Source organism: Durio zibethinus, chromosome 15 (genome assembly GCF_047325235.1).
Source record: "Durio zibethinus cultivar Kanyao isolate XHJ-2024 chromosome 15, ASM4732523v1, whole genome shotgun sequence".
Classification (NCBI taxonomy): domain Eukaryota; kingdom Viridiplantae; phylum Streptophyta; class Magnoliopsida; order Malvales; family Malvaceae; genus Durio; species Durio zibethinus.
The window spans coordinates 24,457,192-24,471,562 of NC_143176.1; positions in this window are offsets into that span (position 1 = coordinate 24,457,192).

Sequence of the window (14,371 nt, forward strand, 5' to 3'; positions counted from 1 at the left end):
TCTTTGAGCCCTCAACTTTCATTCTTGATTAATGAAAACATCCTTGGAAAATGCTTTTGCAATTGTTCATCTTTCATAAATCCATTAATTTCACCTCTGACTATGAAATATGAATGCCCCTAATCATCTTTGTAGGCACTAATTTTGTTCTTCTTTTTTTATTATTATTATATAATTTTCTTTTTTTTATTATATAATTCTGTTATTATATTATTATTATTATTATTAATCTTTAAAACAAAAGGAAAAAAAAATCTTTCATTTCAACTCTGGCAGTCGAAATCAAGCTGCCAGAGTGGTCCAAATTTCTTCCTGACACTGCCTAACTTGGCGGTATGAAATTCAGTGACCAAAAGTCACCGGATAGACAATAAAAATTTTCACAAAAAGATCCTAGAAGATCGAGATCTTGAATCTCAAAAGCTCTATAAATAGATCTAATCTCTGTAAGGAACGGACAAAAAAAAGAAGAACAATAAAAAAAACAATAAACACAAAAAAAAAATTGGAGAATGAAATTCTCAATCTAGGAAGTTGTAGATTTTCTTTGAAAAATCTAGGCTTGGAGAGGTGTTTAGAAAGCAAAAAGGTTCATTGGGGGAATTTTTGGGAATTTTTGAAAAATATTTTGGGTCACCAGAAATTGTAAAAGTTTGAATTTTTCGGTAGCGAAATCTGGAAGAGTTTGAATTTTTTGGTGACCATTGAACTTTTCAGCCATGAAATCTAAGGATCTTTGAATTTTTTGATGCTGTTAAAGTTTTCGGCCATCGGTGCACGACGGCAACCGATCAAAAATTAGGCTCCATGGTGGCCGGCATAAGGGTTAGGTTTTCTAAAGAGAGGAGCTCTGGGTAGAGAGAGAAAGGAGAAAGGAGAAAATAAGGAAAAAAACAAAAAATAGCCTTTTATGGGCCCTTCAAAACGACATCGTTTTGGACGTCTGGACCAAACTCGACCTACATAGGATTCACACGGCAACTCGACCTGTTTCATAGGTTTTTCCTTTTCTTTTTCTTTTTCTTTTTATTTTCTATTTTGATTTTGATTTTTAATTTTTATGTTGATTTTTATGTTTTTTTATTATTATTGTTATTTTATATTATTACTGGTAATAATGTTTTTAAAAATAAATAAATAAATAGAATAAAAAATGAAACTGAAATAAAATAAAGACTTAAAAAAATATAAATAAAAAATTTAATAATAATAACTACTTAAAGGAAATAAATTTTATTACAAGCAAAAATATTATTTAAATTTTACCAAAGTGTTGGGATAATTTTAAAAAATAATTTTTGCTAAAAAATAAATAAAAATTGATAAATAAGAAAATAAATTCTTTAAATGAATCTTTTAAATGTAATTTTTAGAGAAAGCTAAAAGAGTTTAGTTTTCTTTAATTATTGCAAGTAAAAATAATTTTTCAAATTTCATCATAGAGTTGGGATAATCCAAAATTATTTTCACTAAAACAAAGATTGATTTAAACAATGTAAAACAATAATAAAAAATGAAAATAATAATAATTGATATTTTGTATATTTAAAAATATAAAAAATTGAAAGAGTTTGATTTTCTTCAATACAAACAAGAGATTAATATTTAAATTTTACCGATGAGTCAAGATAATCTAAATTTCTTCTTATAAAAAATAATTAAAGAATAAGTAATACAAAATTTTAAAATAACCACAATATTTAGATTTCACCGAAGAGTCGGGATAATCTTAAAATTTGTTCAAAATTTTGGGAACTCACTAAAGAGTCGGGATGTTCTTAAAATCCTTTTTAAATAAATAATTAAAATATCTTATGACGAAGTTTTGAGAATTTTGTGAATGGTCAATTTTTTCGAAATATTTTCTAAATAGTGATTTTCTATAAATTCCACCAAAGCGTTTGAGAATTTATACAATACAAAATAATAATAATAATGTTAATTTTGAAACAAAGAAAAATGTTTTAAAATAAATTTTAGGAAATTAAACTTAAATAAAAAAAGACCCCGTTATCAAAATTATAGGATTATGCATGTTTAAATGGTACCGTTCTTCGAACGGGCGATGTGAGGGTGCTAATACCTTCCTCACTCATAACCGTACTCCCGGACCTAGTCTTGATTTCATGACCTAAATTTCTTTTAGTAAGTTTTAATTAATTTTAAAATTTTTTTACTAAAAGATGATATTTTGGGTGGCCAATCACACCCTATAAAAAGATTTGTGGCGGCTTCAAAAATTTTCACCAAGTCTAGTGATTGAGTCACCCCGGACAAAAAAATGTTATAACAGCTTGGTGACTCCACTAGGGACAAGTGAGAGTCAAGCCAAAAATTAAACATGCGTTATCCAAAATTTGATTTTATGGTCTTTTTGATATTTAATTTTAATTTCTTATCTCTGAATTTAAAAAAAAATTTTGTTTCATTTGGTTTTGATATGTTATTATTTTATATTATTGCTAATTATATTATTAATTTTATTTGTTACATTCTCTCACACACGTGCACATTTGCATTCATGCATGAGCTCTATACCTGGGCTCTCAAATCTATCCCCTTTTAGGAGGGAGTAGAGTACCTACGCTTTCATGAGGTTATAATGCCTCTGCTTGGGCTAGTGAAATACTTCCACTCAAGTTGAACCCTTTCCGTCAGCAGCTCGTTATGGGTGAGGATTGGGGGCCTTACTAGTCTAGAGTGGATGACAGTGAGGATCAATTTGGGAACCTTTTTAGCTTATGTTAATTACCAAACCATGCATATAGTGAACCTTAAGAAACCAACCTTTGATAGGGCCATACCATTTTTAACTATATCGTAAATTAGGACACATGAGGGAATATTTATTTTAATGTGATTACTAACCCTATTTTGTTTTGATCTCCTTTTGTTTCATGATCATGCATCATCATAAACACTTGCATATGGGATGTGCTTATCAATATGCCAATATCAGTAAAAAGATTTTCAATCTTGCTTCGAAAACACCATCATGATGTTCTCAACTTTGAAGCTCACCATGTGTGAAGAGACCAATGTGGTGATAACTTTATCATTAGAAGCCCAAAGAAGAATCGGAAATTGTTTGAAAGAATCTGAACAAGAAATTTTTCCTAAAAAAATCAAGTTGGGACTTCAACAAAATGACAATTTTGAGTTGGTCGAGATCTGGTGCTGTGTAACAACTTCTAGGAAGATGGCTTTCAAGGAAAAAAATGGTCATATTGCTTTACTGCTTGAGGTGCCTATGAAAAATCAATTGATAAGAGCTTTAGTTCAGTTTTGGGATCTTGCATACAGATGTTTCATATTCAATGAAATAGATATGACCCTGACGATCAAAGAGTATACTACATTGTTATGGTTGCATCTTCCCAATCCAGACAAAATCTATTGGCGAGATCAAAAACTTGGATCTCAAAAGAAACTCACCTGTATGATGGAGGTCTCTACTCAGAATGTGAACTCCTATATCCAAACAAAAGGCAAAAGTGATTACATCCCATGGGGAATCTTACATGATTACATCATCAAATACTTAGATGATGAACGAGGCATGAGAATGATAGCTTTGGCAATTTATGGCTTGATCATTTTTCTAAAGGTCCTGGGGCACATTGAGGTATTAGTGATTGACTTTCTTGAGCAGGTGGACAATAAAATCAATCTTGTTCCTTTTATACTGGAAGAAACCTTTAGATCATTAAATCATTATTGAAGAAGAGGAGGACGCTTCATAGGGTGTGTACAGTTAGTCTACATTTGGGCAAAAAGTCATCTTCACCATCTTATGGGTAAATTTCATTCTACTTATAGTAATAAAAGTAGACCAATTGAAGAATGCTCTAATGTTGAGTGGCCAGAATCAAAGACCAAGGAAGAGTGGGTATTGATTTTGCAAGATCTCACTAGTGTTCAAGTTATATGGAGAGCTTCATGGATGCCACGAGAAGCCATGTTATATAGGTGTGGTGACAAGCCACGGGTTCCGCTCTTAGGACTGTGGAGATGTATAAGCTATGCTCTAGCACTAGTTCGTCGACAATTAGGGTCTGAGCCATTTGTCCCAATGACTCATGGGCTTTGAGAATTGGAATTCTCTTTTAAGGAATCAGGATTTTTGGGAAAGATAAAAGAGATTATCAAAGAGTGGAAGCAAACTCGGAGAGTATATTGTGGGGGATATACAGACAAAGCCATATATGAATATTTGATATGGAGAAGTCAACGAGTCACAAGCAAAGTTAGTCCTAAAGAAAATAAACCATGCCACTAAGAAAACACACATTGTGAAAAGATTCCTGAGGATATGAAGATTATGAAGTGCAAATTTGAAGAAAAAAAAGAAATATGGGAGTGTGAAAAGAAGAGGCTTCAGTATAAGATTAATAAGTGGAAAGAAAAGACTGATAAGAGTGAAGCAAAATTTTGAAGGCTTGAAAGAGAATAAGAAAATATCTCTGAAAGTTGGCATAAGTCCATCGCCACAATGACTACAAAGCTTGAAAGATTCAGGAAAAATGCAGAACAGCTTTAGTCCAATTTATTATCTAAGGAAGAAAGCTTAGTCAATCTATGGAAGAAAAGAAAGTACTACAAGGTCTTGTAGATGACTTGAAACAGCAAATGCATTATTGACATAAAGCCATTCAAGTTTTGAGAGAGGAATGAGATCAATTTAAACATAAAGCACAGTATTGGAAGGAAGAATATCAGTTGAAAGAATTTTAAGCCACTAGTCTAATAGAATAGATAAGAGAAGTCAACTTCAAATTAAGAGACATGGCCTAAGAAGCTAAACAAATGAAAGAAGAGGTTTACCTAGGATAGCATAGCCAACATTTGACCAATTTTCTAGAGATTGGTTATGAGTAGTACAAGCATGTAGGGTGCTTCTTTTGAAATTTTTAATATTGTAATGAAAAAAGTATTTAGTAAGGATAATGTGAAGTTATGATATGGTGGTTCAAGTTTATACTTAAAATCTTTTACAAATATTGGATATATAATAACCATATCCTTTGCATTCATGTATTCATGCATCATATGTGTGTTTCATTTTTTAAAAAAAATGCATCGTGACTAAAAGAAAGAAACCTCAAAATAACAAATCTCAAAGAGTTTCCTTTAACTCAATTAGGTGCAAAGATAGTTAGGCCATCAAGCAAACATAGATTAAATCACTTATCATCGTTACAACATTCACTCACAAGTCAGAATCATGGAAAGTGAGCAAGCATCTGGAATAGAAAGGATAGAGAAAGCTCAATTTGATATGTAGGAGCAAATGATTAGGTCTCTACAAGAATTGATATAACAAATGACTAGGACTTAAGAAGAGACTCGAAAAGAAATGGTTGTAATGATGGACATGATGAGGAAAATGACCAAAGGAAAAAGGGTTGCTGAAGAAGTAACTAATGAGAAAGTGCCTCAAGCCTAAAAAAATACCAGTGATAAGGAAGATCCATTATATCCACCAGGGTTTACTCCACCCTATGCTAAAACTTCTCATCAAATGCATCCACAAGTGACACAGCCTCAAAAGGCAGCCATATGCTCAGTTTAATTTACCTCCATTCACGGTTCAACCATGTAGTCAAGGACATGTTAGTTTAAATATTGGGGTAAGTCATGTTGAACCTATTATGGTCTTAGATTTAGATGACCCAAAAGAATAAGAGAAACTAAAAAAAGGCATGCCCGAACAATCTGAGAATACAAAGGCACAACAAAAGTTAGATCTCTTGGAAGAAAGGCTACGAGCTATTGAAAGTGTAAATATTTTTGGTACAATTGATGCCAGTGAACTCAGTTTAGTTCCACATTTGTAATCCCACCAAAGTTTAAAGTACAAAAATTTGAAAAATATGATAGAGCCAAATGCCTTTAGGCACATGTCACTATGTTTTGTCAAAAAATGATTGGGTATACAAACAATGACAAGTTGTTTATCCATTATTTTCAAGATAGTCTTACTGGATCTGTTGTCAGATGGTATATTCAATTAGACAGGAGTTGTATTCATTCATAGAAAGATTTGGCCAAAGAATTTATTACTTAATACAAGCATATCACAGACTTGGCTCCAGATAGATTGTCTTTGCAAAACATGGAAAAGAATGTTAATGAAAATTTTAAAGAATATGCCCAAAGATGGTGAAATGTTACTGCTCAGGTTCAACCTCCTCTCACCGAGAAAGAAACAACTATTCTATTCATCAATACTCTTCGAGCATCATACTATGACAGGCTCATTGGTCATTCTATCAAAAACTTTACTGATATGGTGATTATGGGATAGATAATAGAAAATGCCATTAAAAATGAAAAGATTTATGGAGGTGATGTTTCTGGATAAAAAAAAAAGGACCATCCAAGAAAAAAAAAATGGAAGTGCAAGCTATCACCATTGAAAAACCAAAACCAAGACCTTTTATCCCATACCATTCATATCCTATATACCAACCTTTTTACCCAATCATTTATAATATTTCCCAAAACCCATATCATTACCAACTAATGCAAACCCAAACACCTACTTTCCAAGCCAATGTTCACCCTCGAGCACCTTTACCATGACCTTTCCCGCAGGTAAATACCATAGATTTTAATTAAAAGGAACCTCAAAATAATCAAGAGCAACAATGATTTGATCCGATTCCTATGACATACAAAAAATTGTTCCCTCAGTTATTCCAAAAACACTTGGTGGCTCGACAGCCCATAGAGCCTTTGAAACCTCCATATCCGAAGTGGTATGATCTTGAAGCTTCTTAAGACTATCAATATGGAATTCAAGGCCACTCCTAGAAAATTGTATGGCCTTTAAACATAGGGTGCAAAGCTTGATTGATAACAAAATTTTAAATTTCATAACCAAGGCTGGATCAAGTATGAAGGCCAATCCGTTACCTAATCATGGTAGAGGATCAATAAATGCTTTAAATAGTGAGACAACTCAAAATATTAAAAGAGAAGTAAGCTAGATAATAACCCCTATGGATGAAATATTTGTTACCCTTGTGAAAGCAAATATGATTCATCCAATACCTAAAAACTCAGATGATGGAAATTTTTCATATAATTTAGATCACACTTGTAAATTCCATATGGGGATGGTTGGTCATTCACTTTAAGATTGTAAAGCATTTCGACAAGAGTTGCAGAGAATGATGGATTCTTTCTTGGTTGAATTTTATGAAGAACATGAAAAAAGTTCAGTGAATGTTATGATGGAAGACTCATCCAAAAATAGGCCTTACCAAATGAATTTTGAGCCTGTTACCATCTTTTATGAAGAGAAACCAAGTGTTAAGGTTAATAAGCCAGTTCATATGAATTTTGAGCCTGTCACGATCTTTTATGATGAAAAATTGAGTGCTAAGATTAACAAACTAGTTTGTACAACTATGCCAAAGGTGACAATTGAGGTCCTTAGCCCATTCCCATAAAAATCAGATAAGACAGTCCCTTGGAAATATGATTGTAATATAATATCACAAGGTTTGGATAATGGTTCTCTTCAATATGGCTCATGTGATGCAAGTACAACAAATATAACTGGCATTAGGGGCATAACTCGAAGTGGGTGGTGATATACCCTAGAAACACTTGAAAGAGCACAAAAAAAAAAGTAAAAGAAAGGGAAATGAGCTTAGAAAAAGAAGATAAATCACCCAACAATCAAGAGATTCACCCAACCCTAGTCTTAGATCGAGAATGTAAAAATTTGGTTACAAAAAAAAAGGCTCGTGAGTTTTTTAAGCTTATTAAGCATAGTGAATATAGTGTGGTGGAGCAATTAAATCACTTACCAACTAGATTTCTATGCTGTCGTTATTGTTAAATTCTGAGCCTCATAGAAATGCTTTGCTCAAAGTACTCAATAAGGCTTATGTAGCTCATAATATATCTGTGGAGAAACTTGATCGCATAGTGGGAAATATCATAGTGGAAAATTATATATCATTTACTGATGATGAAATTCCACCTGGTGGTAGAGGTGATGCTAAGGCCTTACATATCTCAACAAGATACAAGGATCATACACTAGTAAAGGTGCTCATTTATAATGGATCTTCTTTAAATGTGATGCCTATGACTACACTATCTAGATTGCCAGTTGACACATCTTACATGAAAAGGAGTTATATGATAGTGAGGGCTTTTGATAGGACTCGTCGTGAAGTGATAGGCAATATTGAGCTACCAATCCAAAATGGACCATGTATTTTTAATATAGTCTTTCAAGTCATGGATATCGGTCCTTCTTGTAGTTGTCTTTTTGGAAGACCATGGATTCACATGGTAGGAGCTATTCCTTTCACTCTGCATCAAAAAGTAAAATTCATAATTGATGAAAAGGTGGTTATTGTTGCTGGTGAAGAAGACCTATTAGTGACTAAACCTTTTACCGCATTATACATTGAAGCAGCTAAGAAAGCTCTAAAATCTTCTTTCAGATCCTTTAAATTCATTAATGCAACCTATGTGGGCGAAAGATCAAAAATGGCTATTCCATGTCTATCCAAAGCTTCCAAAATGGCACTTAAAAAAGTGGTAGGGAAAGGACAACAAGTGTGGGCTAACTTGCAGGGAATACAATGACTATGGATAATGCCTAAGAAGGACAATCAGTTTGGGCTGAGGTACAAGCCAACTCAAAAATGAAGAATGAAATCCATAAAGAAGAAAAGAGAAAAAAGGTTAGCTCACTTTCTAGGGTAAGAAGTAGACACTGAAAGCTTATCTTTTCCTCCCCTTTATGAGACTTTCATCTCAGCTGGCTATATCTATCCAGATGTGGTAAGAAACATAGAGAAAGAGTTTACACCATCATTAAAAAAATATCTTCACTGAATTTTCAATACAAATGGTGGGTAAAGAAAAGCAAAGTGAAGATCCAGGCTGTCCATGGGTTTATCTTACTCCTTATGGTTCAGAATTGAAAAATTGGCATGTTGAGGAGCTACTTGTTGCTTCTAAATTTCTTCCAAAGTAATGTGTTGAACCAAATCTAAATAAATGTCTTATGTGTGTTTATTTCCTCATTTTCAATTGAATAAATGACAAGTGTAGCACATTTGTCCATTTCTTTTGCCTTTTTCATTTTAATTCCTTGCATTACTATACATCCTTCTACATTTAAGGTATTTGAATAACGAATATGAAAATCATCATGACAATATTCCAGGATTTGATTTTGAAAATTCTATTTATATTGGTGAACTCAATGATGAAAAGAATGTGGAATACCATGCAATATCCCTAGAATTATTGAGATTAGTGGAACAAGAAGAAAAGCAAATCATGCCTCATCAAGAAGCCGTTGAAGTTGTTAATTTGAGGGATTAAAAAACTAAAAAAGAAGTTAAGATTGGTACTTCGATGTCATCACCAATAAAGCAAGAGTTGATAAAGTTACTACATGAATATGTAGATGTATTTGCTTGGTCATATCAAGAAATGCTAGGGCTGGATTCTAAAATTGTAGTGCATAAGCTACCATTGAAGCCTGAGTGCAAACCAATTAAACATAAGCTGAGAAGGATGAAACCTGAAATGTTGTTGAAAATAAAAGAAGAAGTGAAAAAGTAATTTGATGTAGGATTCTTAGAAGTGGCCAAATATCCCGAATGGGTGGCAAATATAGTCCCAATACCCAAGAAAGATGGCAAAGCGAGAACGTGTGTTGATTATCAGAATTTGAATAGAGCAAGTCCAAAGGATAATTTTCCATTACCTCATATTGACACTCTAGTGGACAATACCACTAGGCATTCTCTATTTTCATTCATGGATGGATTTTCAAGCTATAATCAAATTAAGATGGCATAAGAAGATAAGGAAAAGATTACTTTTGTAACAGTATGGGGAACATTTTACTGTAAAATCATGCCCTTCGGTTTGAAAAATGCTGGGGTAACTCATCAAAGAGCCATCGTACCTCTATTCCATGATATGATGCACAAAGAAAATGAGGTGTATATGGATGACATGATTGCCAAATCCCATGAAGAAGAAAATCATGTGACTAATCTCAAAAAGTTATTTAAGAGATTAAGAAGGTTTTAGCTCAAGCTCAATCCAGCTAAATGCACTTTTGGTGTAACCTCAAGAAAATTACTGGGATTTATTATCAGTAAAAAAGGAATAGAGGTGGATCCAGATAAGATACGTACCATCCAAGAGCTACCACCTCTATGTACGTAAAATAAGTAAGGGGATTTTTAGGGAGATTGAATTATATTACTCGTTTCATTTCCCAACTTACAGCTAAATATGATCCCATATTTGAGATTCTTCTAAAACACGGGTTAGGAGAATAGGATGAAGATTGTCAAATGGCGTTTGAAAAAATTAAAGAATATTTATCAAACCCACTAGTATTAATGCCGCCTGTCTTTGAAGACCTCTTATCCTGTATTTAACGATGTATGAAAAATCAATGGGATGTGTTTTGGGGCAACATGATGAAACAGGAAGGAAATAACAAGCTATTTATTACCTGAGCAAAAAGTTTACTGATTACGAGTCAAAGTATTCACCATTGGAAAATATGTGTTGTGTATTAGCATGGACAGCTCGTTGGCTTAGACAATACATGTTGTATCATACTACTAGGCTCATATTAGACCCAATCAAATACATCTTTGAAAAACCTTCATTGTTGGGAGGAATAGCAAGATGACAAGTGTTACTTTCTGAATATGACATTGTATATGTGTCCCAAAAGGCAATCAAAAGAAGTGCTATTATTAAATTTCTTGTAGAACACGCTCATGAAGATTATGTGCCTGTGACATTTGATTTTCCAAATGAAGACTTAATGTCTATATTGCACATAGAAAAAGAAAAGCATAATGAAGATATATGAAAGATGTATTTTGATGGTGCATCAAATGCTTTGAGGCATGGTATTGGAGTAGTTTTAATATCTTCAGAAATGGATTATTACCCAATCATCGTGAAACTAAATTTTGATTGCACCAATAATATGGAAAAATATAAAGCATGTGTTCAGGGTCTTCAAGCTGCTATTGAAAGAAAGGCCCATGCTTTAGAAGTTTATGGAGACTCTACCTTAGTCATATACCAATTGTGAAGAGAACGGGAAACCAGAGACTCAAAATTGATTTTATACCAAAAGTACATATCAAAAGTGATCAAAAAATTTAAAACTATTTAGTTTCATCATTTACCTCAAGAAGAGAATCATATGGTTGATGCATTGGCTACATTGGCAACAATGTTCAAATTAAATGAGAATGCTGAAATCCAACCCATCAAATTGAGCTTACGAGAGAAACCAGCTCATTGTTCAAATGTTGAGGAAGGAGTTGATGGAAACCCATGGTATTTTGACATATTACAATATGTTAAATATCAATAGTACCTAGAGCACATATCAGAGAATGATAAGAAAATGTTGAGAAGGTTGGCAATGAGTTTCTTTCTAGATGGAAAAATTTTATATATGACAAGTTGAGACCAAACACTATTGAGATGTGTGAATGCTACTGAAGCCAAAATGTTACTAGAAGAAATTTGTGGAGGTGTTTGTGAAACTCATGGGAATGGTCATATGATGACTAAACAAATAATAAAAGTAGGATACTATTGGTTAACAATGGAAAAAGATTGCATTAAGTATGCTAGAAAATGCCATAAATGTCAAATTTATGCAGATAGGATTCAAGTTCCTCCAACGTCCTTGCGTGTTATGTCAACACCTTAGCTTTCTCTATGTGGGGAATGGATGTGATAGGGCCCATTACACCAAAAGGCTTAAATGGACATCAATTCATTTTAGTGGTAATTGATTACTTCACAAAGTGGGTAGAGGCGGCTTCATATGCCAATATGACAAGAATGGTGGTTTACAAGTTCATCAAGAAATAGATCATATGTCGATATGGCCTTCCAGAAAGGATCATTTCAAATAATGCTCTTAATTTCAATAATAAAATGATGACTGAGGTCTGTGCTTAGTTTAAAATCAAACACCATAAATTAGCACCTTATTGTCCAAAGATGAATAGGGCAGTTGAAGCAGCCAATAAAAACATAAAGAGAATTATTAAAAAGATGATGATGTGTGTAAATATTGGCATGAAAAGCTACCATTTGCATTACATGCTTATCAAACTTTGATACACACATCTACAGGAGATACACCATTTTCATTGGTATATGGGATGGACGCAGTGGTACCCATCGAAGTTGAAATTCTTTCCTTATGACTTCTCATGGAGGTTGAGTTAGAAGAATCTGAGTGGGTTCACGCTCGATATGAACAATTGAATCTCATTGAAGAAAATAGATTAGTTGCATTTTGCCATGGCCAACTGTATCAAAGAAGAATGATGCGAGCTCATGACAAGAAAGTTCACCCACAACAATTTTGAGAAGGAAAATTAGTATTGAAGAGGATTCTTCCTAACCAATAGGATCCTCAAGGAAAATGGACTCCTAATTGGGAAGGCCCATATATGGTGAAAAAAGCTTTTTCTGGTGGGGCACTGATCTTGGCAAGAATGGATAGAGATGATCTGTCAAATCTAGTCAATGCTGATGCAGTAAAAAAATATTATGCTTAGAAAAAATAAAAAAAGTAAAATGAATTTAAAAGATATCTAAGTTGAAAACCTGAAAGGGTAGCTCAGATAAAAATAAAAGGGGATAGTGAATGGAATGGCTCAATTCTCAATATGTGCCAGAAGATCTCAATGGTTTTGGGCTAGTTTGGTTTGCTACATTTTCAAAAAGTCAAGGGCACCAATTAAGAGTCTTCAGAAAAGAATCCATGATGAATTAATTTATGATGATCTGAATATTTGTTATGTGATTACTTGTTATCCTTGTTTTATCCCTTTTTATAACGCATGAAACACTTCTCCCTTTTACCACAATAAAATACCACTTTGTTTATCTTTCCTTTTGTCCCTCTCATTAAAAAGAGAAATGTGCAATGTGTTATAATTGTTTGAAATTCAAAAGATGATAAAGGAATAACAATGACCATAAAAGATGCACACATTATTTTGAAGAAGATTTAAAATGATAACCAAAATAGTAGGGAACAAAGGTTAATGAGAAAAGTGTCCTAAAGGTCATAAAGTGGTTGACATGGAATATGGGATATGAAGAGAAATCTTTTTTTATCTGAGCTTAATCAACTACTGGAATGCTTAGGATTCAAGAGAAGAAGAAAGGAAATAAACTTTGAGAAATTTTGAGGATTAAAGGAAAATGACAACAGAAAAAAAAAAGAGAAAGAAAATGGTCTTTTCATTTGCATAATAAGTGCATTTGCATCATGACCATCATTTATTGCATGGCATTGCAAAAATATGAAAATGTCATTCATACATTCATGTGACATGATAGATGCATGGGTCTAGGACAATCTAAGACTAACAAAAGAAAAAGTCAAAAGTAGGAAAGATGTGAACCCTTTGTTTAGAGAAATCTTTGAAATACCATTGCCTCTCAGATCTTTAATTTAAAGTTTGTTGCCTTTGGTTAAAGGAGCTTTGAAATTTAAAGTTTGTTGCCTTTGGTTAAAAGAGCTTCTGAATTTAAAGTTTGTTGCCTCTGATGAGAAGAGCCTTTTAACATTTAAACTTTGTTGCCTTTGGTTAAATGAGCTTTTGGATTTAAAATTTGTTGCCTCTGGTGAAATGAGCCTTTTGAATTTAAAGTTTGTTGCCTTTGATGAGAGAAGCCTTTTGAATTTCAAGTTCGTTGCCTCTAGTGAAATGAGCTTTTTGAATTTAAAGTTTTATAGCCTCTATTTAGAAGAGCCTTTCAAATTTTCTTCAAAAAAAAAAGTTTATGTTCAATGTTTCATTTTTTGTATTGTTTATCTGAACAAAATTGGTGTATTTTTGTTTTTGCCTTATTCCTGATTCTAAAAAATAAGCAAAGAAGGGCAGCTATAGGCACCAATTTTGTTCTTCTTTTTTTATTATTATTATATAATTTTATTCTTTATTATTATTATTATTATTATTAATCTTTAAAACAAAAGGAAAAAAATAAAAAAAAAGTCTTTGATTTCAACTCTGGCAGCCGAAATCAAGCCGCCAGAGTGGTCCAAATTTCTTCTTGACACTGCCTAACATGGCAGCATGAAATCCGATGACCAAAAGTCATTGGATAGACACCCAAAATTTTCACAAAAGGATCCAAGAAGATATGGGATCATGAATCTTAAAAGCTTTATAAATAGAGCTAATCTCTGTAAGGAACGAACAAAAAAAAAAGAACAATAAGAGGGAACACATATAATAAAAAAAATAGCAAACACACAAAAAAAACATTTTTCGAGAATGAAATTCTTGAACCAATAAGTTGTAGATTT